General features: G+C 45.2%; 1 protein-coding gene across 2 annotated transcripts in view; it reads left to right on the top strand.

Annotated features, from left to right (window-relative positions):
• LOC143123105 (mediator of RNA polymerase II transcription subunit 13-like) overlaps positions 1-15,000 on the top strand; it is a 99,343-nt gene that overhangs the window by 17,282 nt on the left and 67,061 nt on the right. The gene's annotated exons all lie outside the window — the stretch shown is intronic.

Raw genomic sequence — 15,000 nt, 5'->3', positions numbered from 1 at the left:
GTAAAAGCAGCCATAATTGTCGTAATTGCTCCACTGTGCATTAATGATATGAAACAGAGCGGTGCACAATGTAGCAGCTACACAATGGCTTCTTGAGCTTGCATATCATAAAAATGTCATGGTGGTGGAGCGAGGAAAATGGTTAAAGTGCTCAGTGGTCTTAGTGTGTGTGTGTGTGTGTGTGTGTTTGTATATATGTGTGTGTGTGTGTATGTGTGTGATTGCATTACCCAGAGATATCTCACCTGAGAGAGAGGCTCTGTCAGCACTATCTGGTCTATTTATAGCGCCATTTGCATTATCTGGTTGCACACACACAGACACACACACACACACACACACACTCACACATATAGATACACATTCTCTGATCTCTAGCTTATTGACCAAGCTGTGGTGAGAGAGAGAGAGAGAGAGAGAGAGAGAGAGAGAGAGAGAGAGAGAGAGAGAGAGAGAGAGAGAGAGAGAGAGAGAGAGAGAGAGAGAGAGAGAGAGAGAGAGAGAGAGAGAGAGAGAGAGAGAGAGAGAGAGAGAGAGAGAGAGAGAGAGAGAGAGAGAGAGAGAGACACAGAGACACAGAGACAGAGACAGAGAGAGGGGGGGGGTGTGGGTAGGGATGACGTCACAGTGGCAGATGAAAGACACCTGGGAGACAATGAGGAAGTGAAGTTGGGAGGGCTGATGGCGACTAAAAAAAAAAAAAACCTCACCTCTCACAGGCTTAGAGTCATTGATTTCAGGCCATGTGGTGTCAGCATGGCGACTCTAACAGGATCTAACAAAGTCTCCTCTCACAACCACTAAATACCATCCCAGAGAAAAACCTGGAGAAGACACAGATACAGACCACGGAATACGGAATCGGAGGCTGTGTTTAAGCTCCATCCCTCGCACTGCAAGCCGCATGGGTTTCCTCTCTGTTAGTATGCAAGAGCAGGCCCCCTGCATTCTTTAACACATTTAGTGTGTACTGTAAACAAGGCATGTGGGCATGATCTTCGGAGCGTAATGAAGTGTGTGTGTGTGTGTGTGTGTGTGTGTGTTTAGCAGCTAGCCCATGTGTGCTGTGTGGGTGTACCTCACGGTCCCCTAACTAAGATGGAACACATGATCACAGGATCGACAAAGGTCTGCTTATTTTGGAACGGTGCGAGACGCAATATCAGCCAGAGACATGTGTCATTCATTATGAGAGGGAGGGAGAGAGAGAGAGAGAGAGAGAGAATAAGAAAGGGATAGCAGCATACTTTAATTATGAAGGTTGTATTATTTGTACTCAAATTATGAAGGTCGTACTATTTGTTCTTTAATAATTAAGTTTGTTGATTTGCAAATTAATTACGAAGGATCAGAGGTGCATGCATGCATCTGTATGTGAACAAAAGCATGAACAAGGAAAAAAGTAGTCTGGCAGCAAAAGATGATAAGAAAGAAAGAAAGAAAGAAAGGAAAAAAAGAAAGGAATCACAGCCTGCGTACACTCTGTCCAGTCTGACTGCCCATAGGCTCGGCCATTGGCCTGTCCAGGGATTACATAAAATAACAGCATCTCTCTGATGCTTCCAATGAATTGAAAACAGGTGCGAGAGGTTAGTCCTGTAATCTCTCAGGTTAGCCTGCATTTTCCTGCTTCTGCTCGATCCATCGATTGTCATTTTGCCGCAAAGAAATAAAATACAAAATAAATAAATGAATACATAAATAAATAAATATATAAAGAAAATTAAAAATGATTGCTGGATAGAGCAAGAGATGATCTTTTACATTCATACTGACAGCCTCATAATGGACAGACCTCAGAGAGGCTGTGAAAGGGATCAGAGAAGCATATGCCTGTTTTCTGTGTGGCTTAGGAGAGGAGGAAGACCCATTACTGGGAGAGGGAGGGAGAAAAAAAATGGAGGACAGATAAAAAGGTGGTGTGCGCATGCATGATTGCATAATGTTTTTGTTATATCTATGTAAATGATTGGGAGTATATATGTATATTGTGCGCCATGATGTGTTTGAATTTTTTTTTTGGAATGTTTATGTAGAGGTGTTTGTGAATATGAGAATGAGAAAACGTGTGTGTCTGTGTGTGTGTGTGTGTTTGTGTATGTGTGTGTGTGTGTGTGTGTGTGTGTGTGCGCACGTGTATGTGTGTGTGTGTAGTAAGAGAGTTACAGACAGGCTTTTATCCATTCTTCTGAGGCTGCTGTGAGCAGAGGAGGACCAGAGGTCTCTGACTGGAGTAGCCCCCTGCTCAACCCCCCGTGAATCCCCCCCCCCCTAGTTTTTTCTCTCTTTCTTTCACCTTTCACATCACACCTCCTTCTCTGACCCCCTCTCTCTTTCCCACCCTCTCTTAGCCCCCTTCATCTCTCCATCCCATTCTCTCCATCATTTCCCACTCTTTCTCTAAACCACCTGTTTCTCACACTCTCTTTCCTTTTCCTCTACCATCTTTCTTTCCTTCCTCTGTCTCTCTTTTCCTCTCCCATTCCCTCCCTCTCTCATTATTTTCTCTTCCTCTCTCTTTCTATCTTTCTATCTCTCCCTCTCTTTTCTTATCTCTCTCCCTCTCCCTCTCTCTCTCTCTCTCTCTCTCTCTCTCTCTCTCTCTCCTCTCCCTCGCTCTTTCCCACTCACTCTCCGCGTGCAGCTGCCTCTTGCTGGCAGAAGGAAGCCAAAGGTCGTGGGGCCTGAATGGAGATGGGGGAGTGGGGGTGAGGGGGGAGCCCTGGCTCTATTGTATTGGGGTTGGGAGACCTCTGGCTGTCTGTTTGCTGTGGATGGGGCTTCTCAGTGGAGGGGAGGTCTAAAGGGGGAAGAGAGAGCACTTTGGCAGGTCACACGCCGCCGTGCAATACACTCTGTAGCGCGATCTGCTGGGAGATCCTCTTTTGCAATATCTCTGTCCGCTGTGTGTGTGTGTGTGTGTGTGTGTGTGTGTGTGTGTGTGTGTTAGAGAGATAGAGGTAGATAAGAAAGGCCATGAGTTTGTGTGGTTGTGTTATTATTTACATGGTGTGTGTGTGTGTGTGTGTGTGTGTGATTGTGCGTGTGCGCGTGGGCGTATGTGTGTGCGTGTGCGTTTGTGTGATACTGTCTGAGAGAAGGAGACAAAGCAGGAAAAGCCTATTATGTTTTCTGTGAGTTAGGTGATGTTTTCACAGAATTTCAAGTGGTGCTCTGCAACCAACCTGTAATTGCAACTTGAGGAATTTGTTTTGTCTTTGCATTACATATGGCTTACATGTACCGCAGTAGATTTCTGTTTGTTTTGGTCTCCTTCAAGGGCCCTTGTAGTGAGAAACCCTTTTATTTGCAAGTGTTGGTCCTGGGCAAAAAAATCTCTCTCTGAAAAACATGTTGACTATAAATTTAGTTCTTGGACAGCCCTCCGAATACCACTGTGGTTTTGTGGCTCTAACCTAAGGTCATTACTATTCCTGAGTCCTAAAAATGTCTGTCAGATATCAACTGCAGCTGGTTTCCAGGTTGCAAAAAGTGCAAAAAACAAAGTGCAGGTCTGCGGCTATGTTGATGCATTAGCATAATGTATCGCATAGCGTTGCTTTATGAAACACAGATGCTGGCCTATTGCATATGGATGGAGGGACTGCGCAGAAGGCCCATTGTTGCCAGTGAAAACACACTACGCTGCCATCCAGTGTGTTGGCCCTGGTGTGAGAGATGTGTCCAAATTCTTAACCCGTCGCCATCGAGACATTTCTCCTTATTGTTTTTTAAGTAAGTCTGTGTGTGTGTGTGTGTGTATGTTTTTTTACTTATCTAAATAGACAAAATGGCTCCTCCGCTAATTTCTATGGCTATAATCCTCATTACATAAGAACAGTGCTAGCGCTGACCTTTGGTCCTCCCCCGGGGTCGAGTCAATGGCCAGGCGAGTTCAGGCACCACCAGCTCCCACCGTTACAGACCCCTATCCTCCCCCAAGCCCAACCCTACTCCCAGCCCCACCCTCCATCCTTTACCCCAAGGGATCCAGAGTCGAGGCTTCATCCTGAGACAGACATCCTTAGCTGCTAATCAGATGCCAAGCTGGCCTCCCTCTCTGTTTCTCTCTCTCTCTCTCTCTCTCTCTCTCTCTGTCTCTGTCTTTTCCCTCTCTACATGGCTCTGAGGGCCATTGTCATTGGCTCAATGTCGAAAGCAGTGGAGTGCTTTAAACATTGCACACTGAATGCAGCCATGTAGCGCCATGATTAGCCTCCTCCTGGGTCCTAAAGCTGGGTGGAATTGTTCCACGTTTTCTCCCCCCTGTGTTTCTGTGAAAAGGAATCTCAACATTCCGAGGCAGAATAGAATCTAGAATCTACCGACATAATGGCACAGATAAAATCCAATATCAGAGCTCTCATAAAAAATATACTTAGTCCTAAATTAAAGCTAGAAGGTATTGTAAAATGTTTCTTGCTGTGTGTCAGACCATATTATGCAAAAAAATTACAATATAGAAATGAATAGATAGAATCCATTAGTCCCAGTGAAATGCTTTAACCCTAATAAACTCTCTGCTTTATTAATAGACAAGTAAAAATGATTTAGACTTGATTTACAAATGAAATAGATGTTAATTTTTTCCCTTTTTTTCTTTGCCCAGTCAAAGCATATATGACACCGGCTCAATTAGCAGTTCTCCTGGTTGCCATGACACTTTGTCTTGTTACTACGCACAGTGTTAAAAGTGATTAACAAGCCCTCACCTACTGATGGAGACGCGCTCCGAGAGACGTCTCTCATCAACACTACTGCAGCTCCTTTTCTCCGTCGCCTCATTGTCCCAATGTAATTGAAAGCCCCATGTATTGTGCGGCCTTGTGAATCCAAAACGCCATAGCTGCTCACAGGAAAAGGGGGGCGTCTAATTAGACATAATATCCTGAAGTTTTCATTTGAAACAAAAGCATCTGCTCCGGCAGACATGGGTGGGGGGTCACACGTGAAGCCAATGGGAGGATATATAGCTGAGACTCATGTTTCTGGCAGACTGCTTTCTCTCTCTCTCTCTCTCTCTCTGCACTAATAGTTTAATGCCCCAGCAGGTGATAGTCACTCAAAGGCATTAATTATCATTTTGCTGCTAAATCTTTCAGCTCTGTTTCAAAGTCCCCGTTGTTATGACTTAATACTGCTGATGAGGAAAAATCAAATCCACTCTGAGCCTCTTTGGCAGGTTTCTTATCTGCTGTAGCAATTATCTACAATGTGTCTCGGGAGGAACAAATACTTTATTTGCCGACCAACCTCAAATTACTGTGTGTTTTATTTAGTCGTGTCATGTTGAGACTGTGCGTAATTGAGTTAATTAGCCTAGTCGCTGTTAAGAATTTAAGAATGTGAGTTTTGCGAATGTGCGTCGTCAAATGACGAGGCTGTGAACTTGTCACGGAGGTGTCTCCTTCCAGAAGGCTTTCCGACACCATGCCTTAGGCCATTATTAGTCAGAGGCTTTGAACGCGGGCCAGAAAAGAGGTGCTTTCCAGCGGTGGCAAAGGGCCCTGGGCCCTCTGTGGAAACACCCTCACTCCCGCTGGTCTTGTTCTGGTGCCACCACCACCAAAACCACCCCACCTTACCGCACAGCTGATCGAAGGGGCAGTCACACACAGTAGTGTGTCGTTTCATTCAGGTGAAACCTGCTCACTTTGTACTCACTGGGGCAGTGTGTCAGGTGTCAGCAGACCGTTTTCTGTTTTTTCTACTTCTTTTTTTCTCCTCCTGTGTGAAAGAGGGAGAAAGAGAGAGAGAGAGGGAGAGAGAGAGAGTCTCCTTTTCTCTCCAAGTGTAGGATGACTCCTCACCTCACCCTTTGCGTCTGACCCAGTTCGTTCTGGTGTCTTCTTTAACTGTCATCCTGAGAGCTCCCTCTCGCCTGCTCCACGGAGGTGGTGGCCATCGCTCGTCTTTGCCATGTGCTTGTAAAACTGTTTCAGTAACATTACACACTCTGCGTGTGTTTCTTTATTATCCTCTCCATTTTGTCCTCTTTCCTCATCTTCTTATTTTCATGTTCTCAAAGCAACACATCATTTCACAAAGATCTGGAAAAAAAAACATATATATGTATTTTTTAACAACTTTGGATGATGTTTCACTGAGGCTGAAATTGGACTTGGTGTGGACCGCTCCACAGGAGACGTCTTTGAAATCATTTGATATGGCAGGAGAGTATACTCTGAAAAACAAAAACAAAGCAGCCTCTCCTAAAACAATTCAGCTCTTTATTACAAACATGTAGCAGCAGTGTTCGGTCTAGCAGCTTATTAGTATTTGATGCAGGGTGTTCTTTTAATATCTAGCAGTAATAATAATTAAGCCCGACAGAAGTTTCCAGAAGATGTATATTGAGTGTATATTGGCAAAGTCTTTTTAGGCAAGTACCTCCACTCAGCGACCATATTGCAATGCTTTTTGGGCACTTATCGGGCATCTATTTCTGTAGAAATATGTGCGTGCAAGGCTTCACCCCACCAACCTTGCTACAGTGGTGAGATCAAAACACATGATTGGCACGATGTCTTCACAACACACTATATGATTGGCTCAATGTATTCACATCACACCACATGGTTGGCTCAATGTATTCACATGTCGACATTTTGCCGCGGAAGGGGTGGGATATGTGTAGACAACTGCCATATTGGCGTTGTCTACACATAGCCCCATGCATTTCTATGGAGGATTTTTTGAGTGCTGTGTCTCATTAGAAAGTCTCTGATATTGGCTCGAGTGTTGGAGGAGGAGGAGGAGGAGGAAGAAGCTGCTCTGGTGGCGGACTACCTGAGAGGAGTAGCAGATCCGTGGATGTCAGTCCAGTGCAGGGAGGCAGGCAGAGATGAGAGGGAGAGACTGGCCGCAGTCTGTTCAGCTCGCACGGATCTTAGTCCCTTTGTTTCTCACTCCTCTCTCTTTTTTTTCCACTTCGTCTCAGTCAGCTCTGCTCTCCTCGGTGTGTCCACCCCCCGTTTGTACCCTCCCCTCCACACATTTCTCTTTTTCGATTTCACTCCCATCCTCTGCATTCCTCTCTCTCTCTCTCTCTCTCTCTCTCTCTCTCTTACATGCTCACTACCTCTCTCTGTTTCACACACACATATGCAGTCTCTCCTTTTCTTCTCTCCCTTTTCCCTTTTACCCACACGTGTTCTCTCTCTCTCTCTGTCTCTCTCTCTCTCTCTCTCTCCCTTGCTGTCTAGGGCACCGCCATTGTTTCAGTGAGCTCACCATCATACATCATGTTCTAAATATAGACCCTCCGCAAATCAATGACTGAAAGAATGGTGGAAGAGAAAACACAGGGCTCTCTTCCTTTTCTCCTTCAGTTCCCCCTTTTCTTTTTCATCTGTCGGTCTTCCTATCGACACTCGCCTTCTCGTCTTTTTTTCTCGTTGTGTCGATCAGCACGACAGCTGGATCGTCTGCAGCTGAAGGCAGGAAGCGTGGCGTTGACCTTTTTCAGTCTGGAGGTCACTCAGAGGCTGGGTCAGCCAGGCAGACTTGTTGATCCCCCCCCGCCCCCTCACTCCCCCCGAGAGTCATGTGAGTCATATTTTACCACGTAAATTGGAGCACAGCGGTAGTTTGCGCCATTAAGACACACGATGGCTCAACATTCACCGTGGGGCACCAGAAAAGCCAAACTTCGGCAAGGATTCCTGCCATTGCCAAACAAATGCAGACTTTCCTGAGGCCATGTTGGCGGCTGTGGTCATAAGCAGTCAGACAGTGCTGCCAAGAGAAGTCACTGAATGTCAATCCCAGTCTCAGACCTCAGACCTGCCTGCACTGGCCTATTAGATTTCAAGGAAGTCACAGACGGAATAGGCTGAATGCCTTGACAATAAATCCTGCCGTCAAAATAGACTTCTATTTTTTCTTTTCAAAACAGATACAGTCAAAGGTGTATACCAAGTGCCATATTACTCATTCAAGGCTCATTCAAAGCTCCAAGGTTGAAGAGCCACCGTCGAGCCATTTGTGTAGAATGTCTCTGTCAAGTGTACACATTCTACTATCGTGGTCTAAACACCACAAGGCAATGATTTTATCTTTAAAGAACGATTAAAGACAGCACTGCCACAAAAGTTGTAGAATTTTGTCACATTTATTTCAAACATCTTGTTAGAAAGTAATTTATTTATTTCAATAATTATATGTGTAGATATAATTTACAATATTTTTTGTAGAGATAACAACACATGCTGCTATGGCATTGCACAATATTTATTTTGGGCCTGCTCATGGCTGAATTTTCTGCACAATTGCAAAAGATCAATCAATTAGTTTCAACTAGTGTAGTTATTTTTTAAGCACACCCAGAAACACATGCTGGGGTCTCGTTATGACTAAATGAGAAACCGGTTTGAAACCGCTGACCATGATACGTGTGAATAAACGGAGAAATGAAATCACACGGCTTTAACTTCCACTTCCTCTTCTGGCTATCCAGCCGCTGCATGAGCCTCCTGACATCAGCTGAGCCCGGGCCAGAACTGGCCCACCTCCGGACCAGTATCAGGGTTGTGTCAGGGTGGCCAGATGTAGTCCAAAGTCAGCTGCTGTTTGGGGTGGCCTCATATTGAAAGTCCATTAGACCATTGTCAGTCCTCAAAGAGTTTTTTTATTGCACAAAGAGGCTAAATGCTACTATGGTTTAATCTCGAGAGTAATGTCAATAGTTCACTATCTCTTATGATGTAGCTTTTATTCTGAAAAGCTTTGGTTTGTAGAGTATTCCCCATCTACAGAGTGATCACTGAATGAACACACACATTATTATTTTTATTAGCATGCTGTGCCTTCAGCATGTTGATGGAATTCTGAATTTGTGCATTTATTAGTCTTTTATTTGTGCATCTTTATTTCACTCTGAAGTGCTGACATGACGGTGTATTTTAATCTGGTGTGAGATAAAGTTGGTCATCTCTTTTCACTTAAGGAGAGGAGAGGCCCTGTTAGCCTTCTGCGATGTGAGAACCTGTGAAAGCGAGATTTCTCCGTCACTCTTGACCCCACTTGAACCAGCAGCAGCATCAATGACTCAGTACCCTTCGCTGATTGAGCTCAGCCAGCTCGGCATTACTCCTTTTTACGTGTGTGTGTGTGTGTGTGTGTGTGTGTGTGTGTGTGTGTGTGTGTGTGTGTGTGTGTGTGTGTGTGTGTGTGTGTGTGTGTGTGTGTGTGTGTGTGTGTGTGTGTGTGTGTGTGTGTGTGTGTGTGTGTGTGTGTGTGTGTGTGTGTGTGTGTGTAGTGAGTGAATCAGTTCAATGACTAAAATAAGCTGAATCTGTAGCCTAGTGTGAGCCAATCTCAGCCAAAGTCATTGATTACCAGGAAATCCTCCCCGCTAACATTTGGTTGGCCAAAGAAGCGTGGCGAAGGACGGATGTTCCTCTTTAAAACATTTTTTTTTTAAGATGCGAAAGGAACAAGCGGCTTCCCCAGTTGCCTTCTTTTTCATGCCTCTTAGACATGGCACTTGTACCTCTGTCTGTTAGCGGAGGCACCGGCGGACCGATACCTGATGAGCCTCAGGTCTGGCAGGGAAAACAGGGCTGAGGACCCTCAGGCAACCTCTAGGCACCGCCTACCCTTACCAAACACATGAATGCAAACGGAAGCACACTAACATGTGTGTATGTCCTTGTGACAAATAGTGGATATACAGTACACACATAGACTACATCTACACTACAGCGTATTCGTTTTAACACAGATTTTAGGAACAAATAGACACACACATACACACACAAACATCCAGATAACAGAAATCATAAGCACATAAACAGTTGCATATGTACTCAATTTTTAAAAAGATTATTTTAGATATTTGACTTCCATCTGTTACCTCTTCCGCTACCTCTTAAGTTTTCCGCCTCATAATTAACCTAAACCCTTACACTGTTTATCTCACATGCTGACATGTTCATTAGTTTACTCGTATTTACGCCATGTTTCTTACACAGCCAAGGCTTACAAGAAACTCACCAACCCTTTCTTCTTCTCTTTTCTGCGGAATATGGCTATGACTCATCTGCCACACAGTCACTGCACTCACCGACACACACACACACACACACACACACACACACACACACACACACACACACACACACACACACACACACACACACTCCTTCTGTCTGTCTGTCTGTCTGTCTCTCTCTCTTCCTCTAAAATTCAAAATAAAATTCAAAAGAGCTTTATTAGCATGACAAAAAAAAAAAAACTCAATTTGTGTTGCTTGTGTTGCATTTCTACATACACAAGTGCAGTACACAGAACACAGAACATCACATGTAGAACAGACATGACTCAGAGCAGGTGTCTCCTACTCATGGACTTGGGTTAGTTATCTGGGCAGCCAGGCTTGCCTGTGTCTGCCTCTTTCAATAGCCAGGCTGTTGTTGCTTAATCTGCACCTGGTCAAGGTTTTTTCTGTGTTTAATATTAGACACTGTGGACAGGTAGTCTGCCACCGTGTACTCAGTGTTTAGGGCCAAATGCATTGAAGTTTATTTTGTCTTTCGGCTGTTATTAGTTTGATTGTTCTCGTTAGTCATATTAGTTTGTGTGAGCCTCAACACTAGCTGGCAGAGGGAACCTATTTTTTCATCTTTTGGCTTTTCAGGGCTTTAAAACAATAACAGTTGGGTTCACTTGTTGATGTTTCCAGAATTTCTAATTTCTATTGGTCTAATTCAGCCCTCCATGTATTGTTTTTTAAACCTATTGTACATAAGAGGACACCACTCTTCATTGTCGTATAATGCTATTGGTTCTATTATTGAATGGAGAATGTTGAGCCAGATTCTAATTGGTATGACACATTGGATTGATTAGATTGATTTTTTCAATGGCATAGAAGACCATTCATGCTTTCTCTTTAAAATCATTCAAGGCCAGGTTGAAGTTGTAGTGATCTTCAGCTGAAGGTATGTCTAAGTTTTTTGCATGCTCAATTCTATATAAACCAAGGGTGAATTTTCCTTCCTTTTCTCTCTCTCTCTCTCACTGACACCCCCCCCCCCCCACACACACACACACACACACACACACAAATAAACAAACACAAACACACTCATGTATTCTCAGCATACATACACTTGGCGTGGCCAGGGATCCCTGGAGCCTGTGGGGCTCTTCCCTGCCTCTTCCCAGGCTCTGGAGAGGAGAGGCTGGCAGCACAGAGAGGAGAGGAGAGGAGAGGAGAGGAGAGGAGAGGAGAGGAGTGGAGAGGAGTGGAGAGGAGAGTGGAGAGGAGAGGAGAGGAGAGAGGAGAGGAGAGTGGAGAGGAGAGAGGAGAGGAGAGGAGAGAGGAGAGGAGAGGAGAGAGGAGAGGAGTGATGGCCAGAGAGCAAGAGGAGCGCCTCGTCTGATCTGATTTTAATAAAGGGCTCCCATGTCGGCCTGCACCGCTCCTTAGCCCGCTTCCCAGTGCCATGCAGTTGTTCTTGGCAGTGACCACAAGTTCGCAGGAAAAAAGGGAATGGTGTTACACACCCACACACACACACACACACACACACACACACACACACACACACACACACACACACACACATTTCATATACATGCACTAACATAGATATACAAGGGCACAAGTACACAGACACTCACACACTCGCACACACACACACACACAGACACACACACACACACAATCACAACACACACAACACATAATCACACACCCCTCTGGAAATTTTTCATCTTTTTTCATCCTTCTCTTTTCCTCTGTCATTCTTAGCTCCGCTCCGAAAAACAGAAGTAGTTCTGGACTGCTCCATCTGGTGTTGTAGATGTAGTCTCCCTCGGTGTTCTGCATTCAATAGACTCAGTAACTGGTCTTCACTTTCCTATTGACACAGTCCTGAAGCCACACAGACAAAGTTGGCTCACAGCTTGAGTTGCTTGTGTCGTCTGCCTCTGTTGTCTGCGCATTGACTCAGTGTGTTTGGGTGGAAAAGAAAAACAAATATGTTGTATTTTAGACAGGCACAGTCTGGGTCACCTCTGAGTGACACATAACGGAACAGCATCAAAGGGGTAGGTGGCAAGTTAAAACGGAGAGACTGAGGCAGCGAGAGGGTGAGAAAGAGAGAGAGAAAGTGAGAGAGAGAGAAAGAGAGGCACAGAGGAAATGGCTCAGCAATCATGGCACTAAAGAAGTCAACCTGCCGAGATGATTGTGAGGCCTGTTGCCGGAATGTTCTTGGAGAGACGGACACGTTTTACAGTTTGGCCCACGCCTGTGAAAAAATGAGTCACATGTGGAAAATGCCGATTCTATGATAGCGAGAGAGGGAGAGGAGGAGGAGGAAAAAAGTAGGAGAAAAAACAGCAGGAGAGAGAGGGATGAGAGAAGAGGAGGAGGAGGAGGAGGAGGAGGAGGTAGGCTTAGCGAAGCAGAGGGAAAACAGACGATCTGATGTTTATTTGAACATCAATTTTGGGGGGTTGGGCTGTGGGGGCGGGAGGTTGTTGTGGAGTGGGCGGAGTGTCTCTGATCCCCCTCCTCCCTAACTCCCTACCGAGGCACAGGCGTGGTCACTGACCCCCTGACCTTCAGACCAAGTTTGCATATTTGTATGTGTGTGTGTGTGCATGTTTAAGAACGATGGCAGTGTGTGTGTGTGTGTGTGTGTGTGTGTGTGTGTGTGTGTGTGTGTGTGTGTGTGTCTGTGTGTGTGTGTGTGTGTGTGTGTGTGTGTGTGTGTGTGTGTGTGTGTGTGTGTGTGTGTGTGTGTGTGTGTGTGTGTGTGTGTGTGTGTGTGTGTGTGTGTGTGTGTGTGTGTGTGTGCGCGCGCGCGTGTGCGTGTGTGTGTATGTGTGTGATGGACACTGAGAGGGGGGTGAGACTGATTCCCAACAGCACTGAGGGGGGAGCACACATTTCCCCTTCCACAAGCTCTGGGTTTGAAAGAAAAGCCACCAGCTAAAAGAATGAGGGCTTTGTGTGTCAGTGTGTGAGTGAGTGTGTTCTAGTCTGTGTTTGTCTGTGTGTGTGTGTGTGTGTGTGTGTGTGTGTGTGTGTGTGTGTGTGTGTGTGTGTGTGTGTGTGTGTGTGTGTGTGTGTGTGTGTGTGTGTGTGTGTGTGTGTGTGTGAATGAGAGAGAGAGAGAAGGAGGGAGAGGGAGGGAAGAGGGAAAAGTAAGAGAAAGAAATGAAGAGAGGACATGGGAGGGGCAAGAGTGGAAGAGAACACTTAGCAGTGTACCGTGTCTGCAAGAAATTGTGCATGTGTGTGTGTGTGTGTGTGTGTGTGTGTGTGGTCTAGCTCTGTTTACACTCCTATCTCTGTGGTGCTTTGATGTCCTTTTTCTGTCCTCTCTGCTGTGGTCCACTGGACCAGGCTGAACCAGACCTCTCCACACAGAGGCCATGAACTGCCCTGTAAAACCAGCAGATGCTTCTGCTGTTCATCGGGAATCATGTGCACGCCATTATCAGAGAATTTAGGACTCCCAACCATGAACACCGTCTGTTCGGCAAGGGAGGGTTAAAGAATGTGTGTGTGTGTGTGTGTTCATCAGTCACTGGTATTTCATATTAGTAACAAATGAGCACAAATGAAAAACATTTCCGCAGTATTGTCGTGAGTTGTTGTTTTGTCATTGATTAACTGATGTGTATGAGGATTTTAAACAGACCAGTGTGGAGCTTTTGAGAAGCAAATGAGAAAGATGAAAGCTCATACACTGATCAATCAGGGGCATCAACAGTATAACTAAACTGTTAGAAACATTATTGTGAATACTTTTTCATTCATTACTGCAAAAAAGCAATTTAAATACTTATGCGGCTCATTTGTAAGCCTAATCTTATTTCATGTTCTTGCATTTATTGCATGTAAGTGTTCTACACCAAAGAAATGGTAACATTGAAACATTTTTGTTTAATGTTAATTGTCAAAAAACTTTCCACATCACTGTTTTAAAATTGCATTGCAGTAGTATTTACTGTGCGATAACAGAAACATTTCAATACAGAGATGCCAGACTCAACACTGAAAGCCCTGAAAATAAGCATTCCTGTAGTGTATTCCCGTGTGTGTGTGTGTGTGTGTGTGTGTGTGTGTGTGTGTGTGTGTGTGTGTGTGTGTGTGTGTGTGTGTGTGTGTGTGTGTGTGTGTGTGTGTGTGTGTGTGTGTGTGTGTGTGTGTGTGTGTGTGTGTGTGTGTGTGTGTGTGCTTTCATGGGGAAAGCATACTGTTTCTGCCAGTGTAGCTGGGCTTCTCTCTCTGTCCATGTGGAGGTCTTTTGGCTGAGTATGGGTCCTCTGTGAACGCGTTGTGTGTCCAAGACTTTTCCTTCCCTCTCTCTTTCTCTCCCTCTTTCCCCCTCTCTCTCTCGTGTGCCTGGCCTATCCACCTACGTCTTGTGCACATAGCAGTATTGGCCTCTCTCCAGGAGAGTCTCTCTCCATAGCCTTGCCTCTCTCTCTCTCTCTCTCTCTCTCTCTCTCTCTCTCTCTGTCACTCTGATTCTCTCTCTCTCTCAATCACTCTGATTCTCTCTCTCTCAGTCACTCTGATTCTCTCTGTCTCTCTCTCAGTCACTCTGATTCTCTCTCTCTCTCTCTCTCTCTTTCTCAGTCACTCTGATTCTCTACCCTCTATCCCACTTTGTCCTCTTCTCTATTTCAGTCGCCTTGCTCCTTTTTTCCACTCTTCCCTTGTTTCGCCGTCACTCCCAGTTCCTCTGCCCTCATTCTCACTCACTCACTCTCTTCTCTCCCTCCCTCTCTCTCTCTCCTGCTCTCCTTTTTTTCTCTCCCTCCCCAATTCTCTCCCTCCTTTTTCTCTTTCTTTCCCCTTTACACTTCTTTTTCTGTTTTTCTTTCTTTTTTTCCTGTCTGTCCCTCCTTGCTCTTTCCCTCTTACCCCTCACCTCTCTTTCTTTCTTTCTTTCTTCTTTCTTTCTTTCTTTCTCCCTCCCTCTCCCCCTTTCTCCCTCTCTCTCTCTTGGCTGTGTTCCATGCTCTGTAGTG

The sequence above is a fragment of the Alosa pseudoharengus genome, unplaced genomic scaffold, assembly GCF_046254945.1.
Source record: "Alosa pseudoharengus isolate Yale_2024_CS ecotype anadromous, Long Island Sound unplaced genomic scaffold, YU_APseudo_1.1 YU_APseudo_1.1_scf_14, whole genome shotgun sequence".
Classification (NCBI taxonomy): Eukaryota; Metazoa; Chordata; class Actinopteri; order Clupeiformes; family Clupeidae; genus Alosa; species Alosa pseudoharengus.
Note: the sequence above shows the minus strand (reverse complement) of the source record. Positions and strands in the feature narration are given on the sequence as shown.